General features: G+C 39.4%; 1 long non-coding RNA gene across 3 annotated transcripts in view; it reads right to left on the bottom strand.

The window, feature by feature from the left end:
• LOC109455012 (uncharacterized) overlaps window positions 1-13,479 on the bottom strand; it is a 69,991-nt gene that overhangs the window by 56,086 nt on the left and 426 nt on the right. For all 3 annotated transcript variants that reach the window (XR_012493419.1, XR_012493418.1, XR_012493417.1), the window contains exons 2-4: window positions 9,790-9,861; window positions 7,964-8,044; window positions 1,532-1,604 (exon numbers count right to left, since the gene is read on the bottom strand). This is a non-coding gene — a long non-coding RNA (uncharacterized LOC109455012). The remainder of the gene's footprint in view (window positions 1-1,531; window positions 1,605-7,963; window positions 8,045-9,789; window positions 9,862-13,479) is intronic.

Raw genomic sequence — 13,479 nt, 5'->3', positions numbered from 1 at the left:
TGAATCCAAACCCTGGGTTCACAGGCGAACACTGCATCTGACTAGCTGATTGCAATATTGGCTTCCTGACAGCAGTTGGACTAGTTGTTTTTCCTCCAGTAGACATGAAAAAAGATCGATATAGGTCAGAGAGCTGACTTACACCTTCTAGAAGACTTCAGCTTGGCTGTTAGTAAACTGGAAATCGGGTTAACCACATTTGTTAAATGACCGGTCAATTCAATCTCTCTCTTGTTCTCATCCAGAATGAGGCACCCATTGAACATTTTTGACCAACTTTTCCAGGAGATGACTTGTATGGATGTGAGTGCAGCTCTGAACAAAGCTCATGACAAGCTGCTGTCTCTGGGAGACAACTATAAATCTCATAAGCCTTGTGATCCATCTGTGTCTTTCGCAGTATGTTACACCCAGTAGAGCTGCTTCATAAGTGTGTGTTATGAATCAAGTCTGCCCATAGCCCACTTATCCCACCTGCTCAAAATATATATACAAACAAAAAGCATAAATAATGAGTCCATGTAAAGCCCAGACAATCTGTGTCTATATTTCCACAATATCAAGCACCTGGATGTCTGGAAACTTCTGGATGGTTGTCTGCACTACTCTATTTTTCTCTATTTAAGGATAAAAAATAGAGAGATTGTATGCAGAGATCCTGAAGTAAGGCAAAACATGATTTACCAACCCTATGGTCCTATTGTCCCTACTGCTCTCTAAACAAATTCCTCTTTATGAAAGATGTAGCAAGATACGGATCTGCCACGTAGGACATTTCGCCAAACTTGACAATGAGATGCAGAGTACTGCTGTATATTGATGCTGTTCTCCCCCATTCATTCATTCACCCTCCCCACCCCCTTCTCTCTCTTCCATAAGACTTTAGAATTGGTAGCTCTCTGATTCACTCTCATATGATTCCAAGAGATCCAAGGCCCCAGCCTCATCAGGAATTCCAGGGTGGCAGAGTTACTGGAGTTACAGCCCCTGTTCCCGGGAATTTTCCTTTCGCGTCTCCCCAGATCTGCCCACAGCCGCACCAGTAACTCTGGAGAGGGCTCCTCAGCAAAGCAGCCCTCTCCCCATCACCAGGCCCGAAGCCATTCTGGGGAACAAGATGACAATATAGTGAGAATACAAAAGACTGCACTGTGTGCCCTTCTGTCTACCCATTATTGTGAGCAGAGGTCACTTGGGGCTGTGCATTCTCTGCATATCAGGAAGTCTGCAATCAGGGGAAATTGTTGCTTTTTTATTTCCAAGGACATGAGAAAATTTAGAGTGGTATATTTTGAGGAGCTTTCTTGTTTGGGGTTTATTTTTTTTTCTCCTCCCCTTCATAGAAGAGCTTAGCACAGGCTTTTGAACTTGAGACTAGGAGGTAGATAAGAACAATTTCCCAGCACAGAAACTGCAGGTCCGGGGTTTGGTGTTTGTATTTCTTCATTTGCTACACATGCTTTATCAAGATCTTTGACAAATATTCTGACACTTTGACTTTCTCTATTGGTTTCATACTAACAGACGGTACCTTAGATCCAGGAAGAAGGAGGAGCCATCTGGCAAATTAAATGTTTGTCATGTTCAAATAGTTCTGTGGGTAACTGGAAAGGAAAAGAAAGAATTTGGTTAAGCAAGTGATTTGAATGTATAAGAAGATAACCACAACAAGTCCACTAACAATTATTACACATGCACTGCTGTCCAGATTGAAATTCAATTAATATTTATTGAGTGCAGGCGTTTTCACATACAGTGTCTCGCTTTGTGTTAAAGCACTATTTACTGAACTAGCTTGTTCTTAATCACTACCAGAGTAATCCCTTTCTGTCATAAACCAGGATTAATTTGCATTCCTCATTTCTCTCCTCTCATCTTGCTTGCTTGAGATCCAGTGAGGCACATTCTGGTGACGTCCAATATTATTTTTCTGTCGTATGAATAAGACGTATGTGTGCCTGAAGAGGAATATCGAATGAAACGATCTGACACCCATTCACAACTTGCTGTTTGCCAGTCACCGTGCTAGACCCTTTAACGGCATGATCTTATTTAATGCTGGCACCAGCCCAAAGTAGTAGGTGCTAGAATGCTAAAATGATGCTAGAATGAACTCCAATTTACAGTTGAAAGCACTGAGGCATAGAGAAGTTAAATTAGTTGCGCAATCACACAGCTAGTAAGCGGGAAAGCTAAGATTCAAAGTTGGAATCATGCTTTTTTTGCCCACCACATGATAGCCAAAATTCTAAGATGGCATCTATGATCTTAGCTCCCCAGTGTTATGCCATGATTAAGTTAAATGACAAAGGTGACAGATGTCACCCCCTTGATTATGTCACATCTTATGGCAAGGTGGGAGGGATTTTGCAAATGCAACGAAGGTCCCAGATCAGTTGGGACTTGAACTAATCAAAAGGGAGATTATCCTGGCTGGGCCTGACTGAATCAGCTGGGTAGCCTTTGAAAGAGGGCTTAGGCCTTCTCTGAGCCATGGAGATTCTCTCCTGATGACCTTGCAGAAGCAAGCCATCATGTGTTCTACAGATTCAATGTTGCCAACACCACATGAGAGTGGAAGGAGACCGAGATTTGAGATGAAGACGCAGTCCCAGCCAACACTGTCATTGCCGCGTTGAGAGACCCTGAGCCAAGGATCCAGCTAAGCCATTCCCAGACTCCTAATGGATGAGAACTGTGCGATAATAAATGTGTTGCTTTAAGCCACTACATTTGTGATAATTTGTTATGCATCAACAGAAAATTAAGCCAACAAGTATACAAACTGTTTGGTAACACATGTAAAACAATAAAAAGTTTGAGCACATGAATATATAAGAATGTAGCATGTATTTATAAATTATACATATGAACTACTGCACCAAGATTATCCCAAAATACAACATTAGACACACACATACACATACAAACTGGAAATTACAAAGGGTAACCATTGTTCTTAGGCATATTCCTCTTCCACCACTGAAATTCTCCCTGCTGTAGAAATTATAACAAGTACTGAAACTGTAATCTTAGTTATCCCCTCCCAAATGGACTAAAACATGTCCAAAATAAAAGGAATATGCAGGCTTTTGGGGAACCTGACCATAGCACGTCTAGGGGGCATTAACGGAAGGATACACATTCAGCCTTTTCATGGGACCAAAAAAAGATGTGTGCTTGCTTTGAGACCCGAGACATTCAAAAGTCACCCTCATCACTGCCTACTCAGGCCAGAATCAGAGCCGGGTGTCTCGCATCCATCAGTCAATCAGCAAGGGTTAGTGATCGCCTAGGGCTACACAGCTCTGCTTTCAGGAAGGCAAGACTACTAGTTCAGACAGGGCACCTTTGGGCAACAGATAAAAAATGCCTTCCATCCTTGTGCTCTATTCTTCAAACTTTCCCATTACACATAGTTCAGGGTTTTGATTTTTATTTTTTACTTTAATCTCCAGATTTTTATTTTCCCTGCTTATGCAAGATGTTTCATTAGAAATTATATCACATAAGAAGTTTAGTTTACATTCCATGCCAGTTCATTGTGGGACTTTTTATGAGTCTACACATTCCATGCTGTGCTTCAGTTCTCCTTCGGAAAATAGCTTTGTCTATATCAGAGGCAGCAAACCTTTACTGAAATGGGCCACCAAGTAAATATTTTCTGTTTTGCAGGCGATACAGTCTCTGTCACCGCTACCCAACCCTGGCACTGAACATACAAGGAGCCACAGACAAGCCACAATGAACGAGTGTGTGAAACTTTATGGACACTGAAATTTGAATTTCATAATTTTTACATGCCAAGAAATAGTTTTCTTCTTTTGTTTCTCATTTACAAATATAAATACCATTCTTAGCTCTCAGGCTGAGGAAAACAGGTAGCTGATCATGTATGGTCCTCGGGCCAGAGTTTGCTGACTCCCGTGTGTTGAGAGATATTATCTGAGTTAATGAATTAATCATTGTAAAAGATTTTCCTTTTTTTGAAATGCAAGTTCTATGGATGAAAAAGAAGTATATAGATAAGTATTAAATTAGCAAAGATGTCTTTATAGGGATCAGGTTTGCAAATCATTCCAGATCTTCAAAGAGGGGACTGATTTTACTTTTGCTAATGGAACAGGTTCTATATGTGCATTTCATTCTACACAATAAAGTCAGTGAACTGGGATGCATCTTGTGGTTTTTACAACTGAAGGCTCAGGTAGAAGGTTAAAATGACCATACAGTCCTTTACACTATCTGGCTTACACATATCAGTATGTATGAGAAAAGGGCCATGTGATGGCAAATCCTTAGATGTGATTGGTGGCAATCAGCCAAGATAATCAAGCCAGCAATGACTGGGCCATATCCAGAACTCTGTCAATTTAAGATAATCATGGGTAAACTCAAATGTCCAGTTTTTCCATGTCCTCATTCTTTGCTTTGAACACAAAATATACAGTTTTAGTCTCAGGTACAGCTGACTGTAGTGTCATGCTGGCATTATGTTATAAAACCAACAAATATAACTTTTAAAGACATAAAAGTCTAGGTGCTAATATTTGCATATTCTTGGGAAAGGCATTTCCTTAGCCAATGGGAAACATGGCAGCGGCAATCCCATTTTCCGGAGTCTAAATTCTTAGGCACAAAATTACGAGGTGTGATCAAAAGATACAATGAATGCTGCTGCCGAGTGCCATCCAATGGAAAGGCAGGAATCTTCAATATGGAAGTGGCATGTCGAACCTAAGTAACAGTGTGTGACAAGTTTCAACTTGTTTGGTGCAGTCGGATGTGAGATACGGTTGAGAGAAGGTGTGCTTTAAACTGTGCTGTAAATCATGGATCACGAACAATGCATTAACATGAAATGGGCAAATTGTTTCATCCTCCATCATGACAATGCTCCATGTCACACATCACTTCTGGTACGGCAATTTCTGTCATATAAAAACATTATGGTGTGTCCTCATCCACCTTATTCACCGGATCTGACACCATGCAATTTCTGGCTCTTCCCTAAAGTCAAAGTAACCATGAAAGGTAAACGTTTTGAATTGATTGAGGACATTGAGGCAGCCACGACAGCATAACTAAAGACTCACAAAAGAGGACTTCCAGAACTGCTTCAGAAAGTGGCAAGAACGATGGGATAAATATGTTTGAAGAGAGGGGGAGTATTTTGAGGGGATTCATGGCAATGTGTTTTTTACTGTAATAATTTTTAATTTAAACATTCACTGTAGTTTTTATGACACCTCATACTATACCCATATTTTTGCCTTTTACAAACCTCAAAAGAAAAAGGAAGGAAAAAAGGAAAGGAGGAGAAGTATGAATTATTTTTCTAGAACTAGATGGGAAAATGTTCTCATGGTTTTGTGTTGGTTGTCCGGTGGGGCTATCAGGGATTTGCTTGGATATATTATTTCTATGCCATTGTATCCACTACAGTGTAACATGGTGATGGATAATAAAAAATCAGGGGTATCCACTTGGGCGGTCTGGCAAGAATTCAGTTTAAAGTAAATATAAGCTCTCTGGAGATATCTACCATTGGGAGTGTTCTTTTTAAAGCTCATTGTTTGTTTTAATCCAATGGGGGAAAAAAGACAAAAACTGAGGAGTAACATCTATAAAGAGAAAGTACAAATATTAAGACTTGCAAATGGAAAAAGACAGTCAGGGAATGGACTGAAGGCCAAGTTCAACTTTTAGATCATCCTGGTGAAATCGCTATTAAAGTGAAGGATTAAAGCCCACCTCAGTGCAACACCTTAGTTTAACTCAGTAAGTCTTAATGAAAAATCTATTAGTATGTGTCCTTATTGTGTTTTCAAATACAGCTTTCCTATTTACATGACTACACACACACACGGAAGATACAGACAAGTGCAAAAGAGAATATTTAACCATTAATAACCAAACCCACCACCTATAACTAATGCCTTCAGTTTTTAAGGAGAGCTTGTATTAGGGGCTTATATTCATTATTTTTAAAAAAACCTCCAAGCTTTTAAAACTAGAAGAGTCAAGTAAGGTTAATAACCCAACATCTAACTATAGAGCTATGGAAACTCTAATCTAGAAAGGTCATGACCAAGACCACCCAGATTTTCACATGTCCAATCACGATAAGAAATCAGTCTTCTAACTCGTAGTTTAGTTCATAAAGGGCAAAATATTTCAGGCAATCACTCTAGGCAAGAATCAAAATGTGTCCTCAGCCCTGGAAGAGCTGTGATTTACAAAATACCAGCTTCCTGACAAAATGAGGCCTTGACGCCGAAAAGAATTAGTGTTCCTTAAGGTTTGCAGCTCTCTAATTACAGAGAGAATCTTTAGACTTACCCCCAGAGGTTTTAATATTGTTACCATAATTTATAGCTGTTCTTTAATTTTAATAGTCAAATGAAAGTTTTAATTATAAGCAAGCAGGTCTTCATATGGAAAGATAGCACTGCTGGCTCACCTTCGAGAGAACATGCACTTTCAATTATTTTCTGGGGGTCGGGGGAACCACAGTGAGTATTTACCCATGGTGATTCAAACTATACATTTGCACAAGATCTCTCTAGACAAAGCTAGGACAGAGACTATGGCTTTGGAATCAACAGAGCTAACAAACCCACGTCAAATTTATAGTCTTGATTTTAACTGCTTTATACACTAAACAGCCTGCCACATACTACTACAAGTAGAAGACAGGAATGATGAATATTGAATAATTCAAATCTATGTTGCATACTTAAAACAAATCTATGTTACATACTTGGTATCCAATTAAAAGATGTTACCTTTTGGGTTTTTGGTTTAATTTCTTTCAATAAATGTTATATTGGAATAATTTTGTATTTATAGAAAAGTTGCAAAAATAGGACAAAGTTCCCATTATTTCACACCCAATTTCCCCCATTGTTAACATCTTACATCAGCAGAGTCCATTTGTCACAACTAAGAAACTAACAGTGGTATGTTACTATTAACTAAACTCAAGACTTGATTTCAATTTCACCAGTTTTTCCATTAAATGTCCTCTTTCTGTCTCAGAATTTAATCCAGGATACCACATTGCATTTAGTCATCATGTCTCCTTAATCTGCTCTGGGCTGTGACAGTCTCTTCATCTTTCCATATTTTCTCATGACCTTGACAACTTTTCGTATTGCCAGTCAGGAATTTTGTAGATGTCCCTCAGTTTGGGTTTGCTGAGGTTTTTCTCACTAGACCTGGGCTGTTGTTGTTGTTGTTGTTATTATTATTGGGGTTTTTTTGGTAGGAGGTACAGTACCCTTCTTACCACAACATATCGGAGGGTACCTGACATCTACATGACATCACTGGCGATGTCACCCTTCATCTCTTAGGTAAGGCGCTGTCTGCCAGGTTTCTCCATTATAATGTTAATGTTTTTCCCTTCCCTGTCCACATTCTAGTCTTTGGAAGTGTGGCACTAACTCTAGCCACCCTCAAGTGTGTATGAGGGGTGGGGGGGGAGGGATTAATCTCCCCTTCCTGGAGGGAGGAGTATTTCAATACATAATTTGGAATTATTCTTTAAGGAAAAGGTGCCTCTTTTCACCCAGGATGTTATCTTTTAATGCCCAAAGCATGGTGACAAGGCAAATTTTCCTTTGGAGCAAATGTCTTTTGAAATTCAGTAATCCATCAGAGATATTAATGAAAGTCAATTATTGCCAGACACTGAACTCTACATTCTTTCAGGGAAATTTCACTTAGCCATCTAGATGAAAGCAGACATTTCATTGTCTGATTAGCAATGAACTTTAGAGAGGATAAGAATGAGTTAAGGCAAAAAGAAGTGAGGAGGGTGGAAAGGAGAAGGAAAAAGGGTCAGGCCCGATGAAGTGCCTAGCTGCTGGTACAATCAGTTATCAACTGCCATGAGACATTACGTCCACTCAGTAGGAGGAAACTCCCTCCAGGGCAGTAGCTGTACAGGTCAACTTACCTAGAGACAGGTTTTTGCTGGTTATTAGTCCACTAACCAATGGTCATTTTGCTTTATGCATTTGAGTTCTTAATCTCTGACCTGTAACAAAAAACAGTTTAGTTGGGCAGCAAGCTAACACTGTAGATAAGCTTTTACCTGAAATGTTTAAATAATTCTAATTAATTACATACCTACATACCATGGACATACAACTTTCACTTTGTTTACCAGGCCCTTTCATTGATTGGGAAAATGTTTTCTGATCTACAACAGTTTGGTCGATGTCTTGGTTCTGTTGTCTAGGGACCTCTCCTCCCCCCCCACCCCATTTTGTGGTTGTTGCCCTCCTCTCTATTTCTTATGTGTTCCTTCAGGGAATTTTATAGATTTATTAGATTTTTCACCAGAGCTTTGCTACCCTGAGGGTCTCTGCAAATCCTGTTTCCTTTTACCCTTGTGGAAAACATAGGTCCCTCTGTACGATTGCTTCTACTCAACAAACTCCCTTTCTCTTCTACTGTATTCACACACCTCCAACCCTCCCAACCCTTCCCGTTAGAACTTTCTGACTTTTGGCACCTACAGTTCGAGTTACTTCCACATGTGGGAAGTGGTTCTAGAGTTCTGTTTTAAATCCATATGTGCTACAGTTGGAGGAAACCCTGTGATCTGGAGAGGGAAAGACTGGGGTCTTGGCTAAATCCCACCCAGAGAACCATCTGGCTGAAAAGAAAACAAATCAGTCTCTGGAGTGATGCCTCGTTTCCTCCCTTTGAAACATCCCTATGTGATGCATGATATAGGATCAAAAGAGCCACTACACTTAACGTTTATGGTCAGCAATGTAATAATTATGCAAACTTTGATTCAGTTAGATTGGAATACATCTTCATCCTCTAAACATGGCAAATGGCTAAGAAGCTGACTTATTATTTATGGTCAGTGGATAGAGAAACAAAGCAGACAGAGCAAGGAAGAAGCTGTAGAGATGAGAGGCCAACTAATGATACTAACAATTTAAAATAATGTTTTAGTTAATGAACATGAGTTCTGACTCTAGTTGCCAAAATGTAGAAATGCAGACCACATGTTGAGTCATACCAATGAGTAAACATCAGCATAATTCAGACCATGGGAAAATTTACAAGTCAATATCCCAGGTACTTCAAAAGAAATATTGTAAGGAAAAAGAAGGGCTAGAGGGGAAGCTATAGATGAAAAACCACAAGTTTTTAAAAAAATGAATTAAAGACTAAATTTGTGTTTAGTAAGAACAGAGAATCTAGGGAGGCACACCTAGATGAACAAACCATAAGGAAACAAAAGCAAACTATTGGTATAAAAGTAGGGGAGTGGTTAATTTGGGGGTGTTAAGGGTAGAATGGGGCCCATGTAGGGTTCCTGGGTTAGGTAGCAAAGTTCTATTTCTGACCTGGATGATGGTTACAAGAGTAGGATGCTTGCCTTATGCATGAAGCTACACATTTTTTCTTTACTTTTTAATTTTACAATAAAAAGGTTAAAGTGCTTTTAATTAGTTACCAGTAATTAAAACTTGGGAGGTTGCACATTTAAAAATCCATATTTCTGCCTTCTCTTGAAAAATCACAAGATTTGGTAATACTGGGTCCATGTTTCCTTACGGTAACTGGCTGGACCTGAGAAAGGGCTGCTTCCCCTCTCACTAAAACTTGGCCTCTCTAGGCATTTATGTGCCCTGCTGGGCACCTGTAGACCCATAAATTTGTGACCAGAGGTGGAGGAAATTTGCTCTATCCTATGCCTTTCATTGGCAAGTTTCCTATATGTAGTACATAAATTCTATAGAAAATAATTCAACTTACATTTCTCAAGCACATACTCCAGAGCTCCATGCTGGGACCTGTTCTGTCCCTCCCAGTCCAGGAGCCTCCAATCTAGTGAGAAAAATAGAGGTCAAAATGAATCTGAGTGAGGATCTAGGGCGACTTCTTGGAGGATGTGAAATGACTTGTGCCTTGGAAGATGACTAGGATGAGGATGGGGCATGTAGGGCAGAAAGAGCTTAACACAAAGAAGGAAAGACCTGAACCCGGAACAGAGCTGGAGGTTTGTAGAGCAGAACGTTTGGATTAGATTTCAGTACCGGTAAATAATGAATGTGAGTGATGAGAAACAAGATGTTGTTGACTTGTCATGTGACTTGAACAACAGTGATGCCATTGAAAAACAGAGAACAAATTTTATAGACAGGATGACTTTAAGCACCAATCATGTGAAAATGTCTAGCCACATGGCGCTGACAGAGACAGAGTCAGATGGAGACCAAGGGAGTCAGAGAATCACTACCTAACCAAAGCCTTGGGGAAAGGAAGAGTATAGATGAGGAAGAGTGTAAGGTCAAGTTTAATTCCGTGGACAAACCAACACTTAAAGGACAGTTGAAGAAGTAGAGCCAGAGTAAAAGATATGAGTGAAGAGAAGCGGAAAAATCAGGACAAGGAGAAACTCTGGAAGACAACCAAAAAGTGACAGGTGGATGACAGAGGTGGATTTGCAGGATGAGGGAGGACAGATCTTGTCTACTTGGGTAATTAGATAAAAAAAGGGAAATCTGTACATCCATGAGAGTTAGCTATTTTTCCCCCTAACTAAGCAATGTCGTTTATTGTTAATGCTAATTTTCTTTAAATTTAAAGATAATTGCACTGATATTTTAGATGCATCTTTACATTCTGATTTATATTTTTAATTCATTTTGATGGGTTATCTTTTACATTCTATGTTAATAGAGGTGTAAAGTCCTCAAGAGGAGTTGAGAAGAGATGACCAGTAGCCACCATTTTATAGCATTTCCGCTATAGAGATACATACAGTAGACACAAGTAACCCCAAGAGCATAGATCATAGAAAAATAATTAGGCAGTGATGAGTTATGAATATTTATCACCTTTATTGTAATATATTTCATTGTAAATTTATATAATTTAATTTTTAATAGTGGCTGTGTTTAACAGCCAGCTCTCAAATTTCTGGAAAATTTAACAAGCGGCTCTTGCCACTGATACCACTGTTAGGAAACATCCAGAATGATTCACATAAAACTGTTAACAGTGGCTACCTCTGGAACATGAGTTGGAGGTTAAGGGAATTTTTTCATTTTTAATTCATTCAATTCTATACTGTTTGATTTATTTTAAATAAATAGATATGTATTATTCTTATAATGATCTTTAAAGTTTAAAAATACCATGTTAGAAAGATGACTTAACTACCAGTTGTGTAAGGAGAAGGGAGATAAAAAATATTTATATTTGCTTGTGCATATATAGTGGAAGATAAGCAAGAAAGTATTAAAAAGCAGCACCTAATGGGAGCAATGGAAACTGGTTGAATGGGAGTATACTTCTATTGTTTTAATATTTGAACTATATAAATGTATCATGTATTCAAAAAATTTTAATAATTTAAAACACATTTAAAAGGTCAACTGCCACTCCCCCTACAAAAAAGAAGAAAAACGTTTATTATATGATTACATGCTGGAGATTCTGCCTCTTTTGAGGATATGTTCCCATTGAAATGATAGACTTTTTCCTGGTTTCCATATACTACCTGGCCAGGGTGTCTTTAACATGACTCTGGCAGTGAGTCATTGCTCAGGTATGCAGCTGCGTTAGCACTGGCCTCCAGCCTCAGGTAGGATAGGGTACAATGGTTACAAGCAAACAGCAGTATTTGGATGAAGACATTTTTTCCAGGTAGAAAATGGACAAGAGCCAGATATCCTTGAAGCTCTATTTTTTATTCCTCTCGCACTAGTGTTGGGAAGGTGTGTTTGACCAGTAGAACAGGTGGTATTTGTTTAAGGCTTGCTGAAACGCAGACACCTGACCCAAGTCAAATGAGCACTTCTAAAGCCACTTCTCGGTTCTCAGAGGAAGAGCAGAAGCCGGCTTCCTGCGGTACAGCTGCAGAAGCGACAGTGCTAAAGGCCGCACCTTGCTATTCCAGCTGTGTCCGGCTTTCCTCTATAACGCACATCCGTTGTCTATCAGGAACCTGAGGAGGATCCACCTCTGCCATCCTTCAACACTTCAAGACTTTGCTGGAGCCATGCAGAACCAAAAACAATTTCTCTGCCAGATCATGAATATTTGCAGTTGATCAAAATTAACGTTCAAGATCTAATTTGAAGCGAATGTGAATGTGATGAACACATATGCATCTGTATTCCTTTTGAAAATCACAGCCATAACATGGGAGAATGTTGGTTGCAAACAAGCCCTAAGCTGACTCTTAAAGAGGAAATGACAGCACAGGCCATGTGTCGGCCATATCTCAAAAGGGCCTTTGAAAATATTCCTTATAACATGGCTCCTCTATAAGGGTGACTAGTCTAGCAGAACAAGCCCACAGGCCTGCTTTTATTTTTAATACTGTTAGCATATTAATTCTGAAATTGCATTCATTGGTTTATCCATATAAGGAGGAACACAAAAATAATCACATTAGAAGGAATGATAAGAGTTAAAAATTCACCTTTTTGTTCACATCACAAAAATAATTGATTCAGGCAAGAATCATCAATAAATGTCAAAACTATTTGATGAAAGTTTGATGGGGAACAGGTGAGGTGAGTTTCAAACAATCTCCCCACAGATTACTTATTCATTACAAAGGGGAAAATGACAGTTTTATGGTACAGACACCTGGTGGCAAACACGTAAACAAGTGATCAAAGTCATCATCAATGAATGGGACAAAGTGACATAATGTGCCTCCTAGGTGAGGCACCGAGAAGGACACAACATGCCGTTCAGGGTATTCCTACCTCAAATTATCTGATTTAATCATGAAAAAGCATCAGGCAAACCCAAACTAAGAGAACTTCTAAAAGCAGCTGGTCTGTATTCTTCCAAAATGTGATGGTCTTGAAAGACAAAGAACAGTAGAGGGATTGTTTCAGATTAAAGTGACATGACAACTGAATGCAATGTGTGTTCCTGGAGTGGATTCCCAGTGAGGAGGAAGAAAGCTGTGGTAAAAGACACTAACGGAACTAGCAAAATTTAAATGTGGACTTTATATTAGATAATAGTAGCATTGTATTGATGTTAAATTGCCTGCATTTGATCATTGTACTGCGGTTATGTAAGAGAATGTCCTTATTATAAAAGCGACCATCTATGGAGCACCTAGAATGTAGCAGGTGCACATAATTCGTTCAACCCTCACAGCTAGCCCACATGTTAGGGCCATTCCCTCCCCCACTTTGCAGATGAGAAAACTAAAGCTCAGAGAAGTTATGAAGTGTATGCAAGGTTGCACAGCTAACAGGAAGCTGACCAGGAACAGGTGACAAGTTCAGTGATGAGAGCATGGAAGTGTGTCATTCTGTCTGTCAGCCTGGAAGCTGGGACGAAGGGATGGAAAATTTAGGCTCCTGGAGTGGACCCGGGACTCGGGTGTGCAGAGTGACTTCAGCAGGGCATGACGGAAGGAGAGTTAAAGTCTACGTGAGTCGTTCATTAGGCGTGGAAGCCAGACTGAGA

Source organism: Rhinolophus sinicus, chromosome X (genome assembly GCF_036562045.2).
Source record: "Rhinolophus sinicus isolate RSC01 chromosome X, ASM3656204v1, whole genome shotgun sequence".
Lineage (NCBI taxonomy): Eukaryota > Metazoa > Chordata > Mammalia > Chiroptera > Rhinolophidae > Rhinolophus > Rhinolophus sinicus.
The sequence above is the reverse complement of the archived record's forward strand: the minus strand, read 5'-3'. Positions and strand labels throughout refer to the sequence as shown.